Source organism: Phocoena phocoena, chromosome 3 (genome assembly GCF_963924675.1).
Source record: "Phocoena phocoena chromosome 3, mPhoPho1.1, whole genome shotgun sequence".
Classification (NCBI taxonomy): Eukaryota; Metazoa; Chordata; class Mammalia; order Artiodactyla; family Phocoenidae; genus Phocoena; species Phocoena phocoena.
This window is the reverse complement of record NC_089221.1, coordinates 114,079,009-114,087,132: the sequence shown is the minus strand read 5'-3', so window position 1 is coordinate 114,087,132 and position 8,124 is coordinate 114,079,009.

Below are 8,124 nucleotides of genomic sequence, written 5' to 3'. Positions count from 1 at the left end.
TAAATTATAACATACTTAACTGCCAGAAAAATGGGAGGTATCTACTTTTAAAATGAAGAATGCTAGATTTAAAGAGAATAAATTCAAAGTTTAATCCCAAAAAAGATAGTTTATAATTTCATAATTCCTATTGTCTTCTCTGATATTTTAAGCATGTTAAGTTAATGAACCTGCTCCAGACACACCACCATTCTACACCCTGAAGAAGCCCTTGGTGATGGTGACAAGAGGAAGCAATATGCAGTGGTACTCCACCGATAAGAGTGGTACAAATCCCCTGTGGTCACTATACAGCCAACCACAGACAATGAGTAGCTAGTGAAATAGCAGGAGTAATGTTTGGAAAAAGGATGTCAGTAACAAAAGATGCTTCCTTTCTTATGCCTAAAATTGCCAAATAATGCTGAAGCTCTGTCTTTGACAAATACTAGCAAATTCTAGCATCAAGCCTATTCTGGATTGGGGTGCATCTTCCCAGAAAAGAACACATGTGCTCAGTTAAAACTCAGGTAAACATAAAGTAAAATAAAACAGAGTTAAATTCATCAAATATGTATTGATTGCTTGTCGCCATGTACTGTGAACAGCCATGATGGTACTTTAAAAAAAAAAAAAAAGAAGTCACATACCAAATAATTTCATCTTAAGAGCCAACTGATTCGTTCTTTCAATATGTGCTTAGTAAGAGCCTACTAAGTGCCAGGCACTGTTCTAGGTGCTGATCCAGAAAAGTAAAAGTATAGGAGCACTGACTGACTCCTCTTTAGAAGAAAAGGGTTACATGTAGAGCTATGGAACATTACGGTTCCTCCTTTAAAAAGTGTTTAATTGACCAAAAAGGGCTAAGAGCTGCAAGCATTTATTCACACTGTACACCATACCCAAGAAACCTGTATCATAACCTCTTGGCATCTGTCACTAGGAACTGCACAATCTTCAATTAGACTGACTTCTCCCTACTTGCAAGGCCAGACTATACAAAGTGCAGAGAACAACTTACATCCCATTTCACTAAACTCAAATTCCACTCAACCTGCTGCCACTGGGAAGTCACATGTGCTCAGATGCTCAGTAGTGGCTATCCAGACTGCCATGCTGGAACCATGGGAGGAAGGGTACAGGGAAGTGAAGGTATACTCCTTATGTATGGATGGATATGCTTAACCCTATGCAGGACATCTTTCCCAATGCTGCACAGGATAATTTTCATCAGGTAAGCAAAACTGCCTACCTTAAACCAAAGAAATACAACAAAAAGATGAAAGCACGTTTTTCAGTAACAGGTCACAGAGTATAAAGTGTTACGAGTTAAACAAACTGTAAGAAAGGCTTACTTCAGTTGTAGCAACATTAAGGATATAGGATAAGCCATCTGGGTCCGAAAGTAAAGGCATGATTTGGTTGTCTGAGATGAGAAGGAAAATTTCAAAGGAAAAGGGGCACAAGCAAAAAAATCCATAGGCAGATATGAAGAGAGCATTTCCTAGGATAGAGAGCAGATAGGCCTGGCTGACTGAGACCTTATTCTGTAATACTAGAATATAACAGAAGCGAAACAGAGTAGTGCATGTGTATGAGAGAGAGCATGTATGAGCAATGATATGTTGAAGAACGGAGAGACAAAAGCAGAGGAGCTTGAAGACCAGATACTAGATTAGTAGTTAACCACCAGAAAGTGCTTAATAAATGTTAACTACTAATCTAGTATCACTATTACTATTAAATACTAACCATATTATGTACTAACAAGAAAAAAGGGGAAAGTTTTTGTGTATATAAACCCAAAACAAGGACTAAAAGGCTACATACTAAATTATTCATTGCAGTTACCTCTGGGGAGAGGCATGGAATGGAAGACAAGCAAAATAGAAAGGGGTCCTGCATGATTTGTTCTATATGCTTCTGTATTTTTTTAACCTTTTAACAAAGTCATAATGCTAAGATAAAAATAGTAGAAGGACTTCCCTGGTGGTCTAGGGGTTAAGAATCCGCCTTCCAATGCAGGAGACGCGGGTTCGATCCCTGGTCAGGGAACTAAGATCCCACATGCTGCGGGGCAACTAAGCCCACACGCTCTAGAGCCCGTGAGCCACAACTCCTGAGCCTGCGTGCTCTGGAGCCCACGTGCCACAACTAGAGAGCCTGTGCCCCGCAGGGAAAGATCCCACATGCCGCAACAAATATCCCAAGTGCCACAGCTAAGACCCGATGCAGCCAAATAAATTAAATAAATAAAAAAAATAGGAGAGAATTTATTATCTACTATAGAACAGAATGGAGTTAAGAGTGCTAGTACAAAAAAACAGGTGAAACTCATGCATGCTACTAGAACTCAGGATGGTGGTTACCCTTTAAAGGGAAGGGTGGGGGTATTGACTGGAAGGGAGCTTGAGGATTTCTGCCATCCTGGTAAAGTTCATCTTGCTCTGGGTGATTTTATGAGAGAATCACTTTGTGAAAATTTGGCTGGCTGAATACTGAAGATGTACACACTTTCTGTTAACAATTTTAAAATATTTTCCTGTTATGTAAAGTGCAGAGTGGTCAGCTCCCTTCCTATGTTTCGCCCATCTTCAGGTCCCCTTCTCACAGGCAATCCCTCTTGTATTGTCTTTTATGTCTTTCCAGAGAAATTTTACACAAATACAGATATATAAATAATCATAACCTTTTTTTCACACAAATAGTGGTATATTGAAAAGAAAAAAGCAAGGTACAGAAAAATGTATAAACAATGTTATCTTCAAGATCTTTCCATACCTATATAGAAACAGCTTCCATATTCTTTTCTAATACACAGAATTCTAGTGTAAAAGTAATCTTAAGAGTATATCAAACTACGTCATCTCTCTGCTCAAAGATCATCCAGCAGTTTCCCATTACACTCAATATCCAAATTCTTTAACATTACTTTATAGGACCTACATGATCCAGCCTCTGGCTTCTCCTCCAAACTCATTTTTAGCATTCTCCTAGCTAACTTTGCACACAACCACACTTGAAGGCTTTCCATTTCTCAAATGCTCCAAAGTCATTTCTACCTCAAGGCCTTTGCACTTGATGTTCCCTCCCGTGGAATTCTCCACTCCCAGATCTTAACATGGCTTTCTCTCTCAATTAATTCAGCTGCTCAAAAGTCACCTTCTGAAAAAGGACTTCCCTGACCACTTTATCTAAAATAGCATACATCCCACTCCTGCATCATTCTCTATCCCCTGGTCCTGCTCAATTTTCTTTCATGACATTTATAATAATCTGATATCATATCAATTTTATTTATTAACTACATGCCTTCCCCACAGAAATGTTAGAAGGCAGGTAGCCTTGTCTTCTTTATCCATCATCATATTCCCTTGGACCTAGAATAGTGCTTATTTATTAAATAAGTGAGTGAGTAGAGAGTTGAAAAAAAGCAATTTGTAAAAACATACATACCTTTATAAGAGCAACTGTGTAAAATTTAAAACAAAAAAAAGGAGTTCTTTATGGACATGCACAGATATAGTAAAAGAGAATAAAAGTATGCATGGAAATGATACATACCAACCTCAGGATACTGAATACTGACTATCTCTGGTGAAAGAAGAAAGAAGGTGGAAGAACAAATGGAAAAGCTTTAGCTGTGTTTCTTTTAAAACTAGATTTGAAGAAAATCTGACAAATCATCACATATATTATTTTCTCTACTTTTCTACATGTAAATATTTTATAACTCAAAAATGCACTATTTTTAATTTTTTTAAGTATTATCAATGTAATGAAAACAGAAGAGGATCAGATTCTGTCCTTTACTAGGTATATGACCATGACCAGGTATCACTCTTTCTAAGCCTATTAATTTTTCTATAAAATAGGGATGATGGTTCCCAAGTCATTAAAATGATGAAGTAATAAAATAATGTGTGCCTGAAGTATTGAAAACACACATATACATATACATACATGTAATAGATGCTTTATAAACTCAAACATGCTATTCACACATGAACTTCTAGCACTGGGAAAGGGGAAGGGACAAACTTTGCACTCACTTCTTTAAATATGAAATGATTAAAAATTTTAAACATGTTTAATTGAATTCTTTCTAAAAATGTTTTATAACTTTCCAAACTGCATAACTGGTATGCGCAAGTAATCCAAGTACTTGTTATCTAAAGTTTAAAAAGGGAGCAAAATTGATCATAAAAATTCACTAATGAATAAGTAAAAGACCTGATCAGGCACTTCACAAAAAATATCAAAATTGCCATTAGATGGTAAAATGGACTCAACAGCATTAGTTATCAAAGAAATTTAAAAAACAAACAAAGACAGTGAGATATCACACATTTACCAGAATAGCTAGACTTAAAAAAAAAAAAAAAAAAGAGAGAGAGAGAGAAGGTGTTCATGACAATCAGAACAATTCTTACATATTGCTAGCAAAAATATAAACTAGCCCAACCACTTTGGAAAATTGTTTGACAACATCTACTAATGCTAAACATAGGTCCCTATGACCCAGCAATTCCATTCCTAGGTATATATCCAACAGAAACAAGTGCTATGTCAACCCAAAGGCAAGTACATGTTCATAACAACTTTATTTGTAATAGTCCCAAATTGGAAATAACCCAAATATTCATCAACAGTAGAGTGGGTAGATAAACCACAGTAATAAATTCATACAACAAAATACTTCACAGCAATGAAAAAGAACACACACATGTAAAACATGCATGAATCTCACTGATATACTGAAGAAGTCAGATACAAAAGATTACACATTTTATCATTCCAACTACATGACATTCAAAAACAGGCAAAACTAACCTATGGCATCAGAGGCAAGAATATTACTAAGAGGGGACAAGACAGCCTTCTGGGGAGCTAGAAAATTTCTACATCTTGATCTGGGTGATGGTGGTATAGATGTACACATACATAAAAGTTCACTGAGCTATACACATAAGATTTGTGCACTTTAAGATATACTTCAATTTTAAAAATCTTTTAAAAATTTACTAGTGTACTGATCACTTATAATTAGTTCTTGTTCACTAGCATCTCCCTTACTGTAACAGCTTCTAAACCACAAATGAAACTGCAAACTCTGCAAAAATTGTAACATTTCATAAAGTTTATTAAAATGAGAGCAAAAGATGCAAGGTCTGGGATTTAATTTTACCTTACTATCCTATGAACAAATAAGTCTATTGCTGTTTCATGCATACTGTCAAAGAACATGAGACTCCTTTATTAATCATGGCCCATCAAGCAATGTAAGCGTCAGATGTGCGGTTCCCTTTGCCGCTAAGACCCACAGGAATATTGCAATATGACCCAGATGGACGGTACTCCTGCAGTGGTTTGCACTTATGATGAACAGTGAGTTTGGGAAATTCACCACTTTTATAGTTATCAGTAAGCAATAATAACTTCACTGTCAATGGATTAACAGAAGTCCATGGGAAAATCCATAAATATTTTTATGAATATTTTCACAAAAATAAAAATGCTCTTAATATTAGTACCACAAATGTCAAACACGAAGGATGTCATATCATGCTACTAAATTGTTTTGTGAGAAAAATTAAGCCTATCCATACTCAATTCAGCCTTTGTTCGTTATAAAACTTAATGCATGTTTACAATTATAACCTAATGATTTTCCAAAATTTTAAGTTTTTAAGATAAAGTCCGAATCAGACCTTTTATTCACAATTCAGTATGAAATACTGGTCTGCATTTTAAGTGGTTTCATTTTAAATGGGTGTTTTCCTGAACCAATTATCATTGGCTCGTGAAGACCTAAATATAGCATAAGCTTTTCTTTTTTTTTTAATTTTAAATTTTATTTATTTATTTATGGCTGCATTGAGTCTTCATTGACGCACATGGGCTTTCTCTAGTTGCGACGAGCGGGGGCTGCTCTTTGTTGCAATGCGTGGGCTTCTCACTGTGGTGGCTTCTCTTGTTGTGGAGCAGGGGCTCTAGGTGCATGGTCTTCAGCAGTTGTGGCACGCAGGCTCAGTAGTTGTGGCGCACGGGCTTACTTGCTCCGCGGCATGTGGGATCTTCCCGGACCAGGGCTCAAACCCATGTACCCTGCATTGGCAGGCAGATTCTTAACCACTGTGCCACCAGGGAAGTCCCGGTAAAACTGTTTTATGGTACCCATGTGATAGATCAATTTTCTCCTGTCATCTTTTCTGTAAAATATATATTTAAAATCAGATATTGGTCCACAAATTGAAATAAAAGTATCAGAGTGCTTGGGATAGAGCAATAGATTTATTTTACTACCCTCACAAAAGTCCTCCATTACGATAGAATTTTTTCATTACGTATACAAAAAATAGAGTAATAATTTTTTGATTTGCAAATACTAGCACATGCAATATGAGTCCCAAGTGAACTTGCAATACCTTTGAAAATAAGAGTATGATTAGGTTTTCGAGTACCCAAACGGTTTAATTTCAAATCTCTTATTGAAAAGTTGGTTCAATTTTTCGCACCCCCTTTGCCTTTCACTAAATAAAATGAATTTAGAAACACTGAGAACACCCATCCTCAATTCAAACAGCTGATTGTGTTCACAACCAACAACAATACTCTTCTATATTATCTCTATCCCAGTAATAGAGAAAAGTCCAAAAAGGCTATATTCACTAACTTCAGCCTTTAGAGGTTACAGATTGCTGGGTAGTTAAATTTGGCCCTCTGTACTCCCTTTCTACAATGCTTTCAGGGTCTACTGAGGCACAAGTATATACCACCCATGCTAAACTCAAGAGCAGACTTATACTCTTATTTATACAACACACACTTACTGAGTGTACCTAAAAAGGGCAAGCCACTGAACTAGATGCTAAAGTGTTAAAAGATAAATCAGGTCCATACCTTAACTGTAAGAATTACAAATTAATAATCAACTGAGATGTGCCCATTCCTATCTGCAATACACCATGGAGAATGGCAGATCTCCTAGGGTGTACAGGATGCTAAAAGAAATTCAGAGCATGGCCCTTGGGGGAAGGGAGTGGAGGGAGACAAAAAGCATGAAGTAGCTGTATCTTAGGCATAAATGCTATTCTGATAAAGACATAAAATCAGAGTTTTTATCTACCAGGATGGGGAAAAACTACAGTTCAGTTTGCTGGAACATAGGTGGTAGAACAAGAAAACTGACTAGATACATACAATAAGGCTAATCTACACAGGGATATTAATATACGTATTGTAACACACAGAAACACCAGATTTGAAGTCTAATGAACTAGCGTTCAAATTCTGAATCTAACACACCTAAATATCCATTTTTCCTATTTTGTATAATGAGTATCAGTTCTGAGAATTAAATGAGATACACACTTAATGCCTGGCATAGTACATACTGAGCAAAGGGAAACTGCAGTCATTATTATTGCAATAATCATGAAATTTTTTGACATCAGGCTCAGGATTTTAAATACACAGCTGGGCTACTTTTTTTTTTTTCTTTTTCGGTACGCGGGCCTCTCACTGTTGTGGCCTCTCCCGTTGCGGAGCACAGGCTCCGGACGCGCAGGCTCAGCGGCCATGGCTCACGGGCCCAGCCGCTCCGCGGCATGCAGGATCTTCCCAGACCGGGGCACGAACCCGCGTCCCCTGCATCGGCAGGCGGACTCTCAACCACTGCGCCACCAGGGAAGCCCTGGGCTACTTTATTTCATCAAATATACAAAGCCATCTACTTAAGAGGTTCCATTATTTTATGAACCTTGAAGGAAGAAAAGGCTGCAAATTAAACTATCACAACATGCTTTCTCATCGCTTAGATTTTTTTCTTCATAATATCATCCTTCTGCCATCAAGACTGTAGGTCTGAAGAGTGTTCCAGTATTACTCCAGGATTGTTGTTCAAGCCACTGACACCCATCCTTCAAGTTTTGATACTGCTGCTTCCTTGATCTTCCCAGAAGGTGTAAATGAAAGAAATGACAGCAATGCAAACAGCAAAGGCAGACATCATGCACGTGCAATGACAACATCAAAACTGCCACCTAGCCGAAACCAATATTCAGATGCCATCGGCTCTAAGACACATACCAATTTCAGAGATATTATGAGGTGGGAAAAATGCATATCTAGAAGAAATAAGGC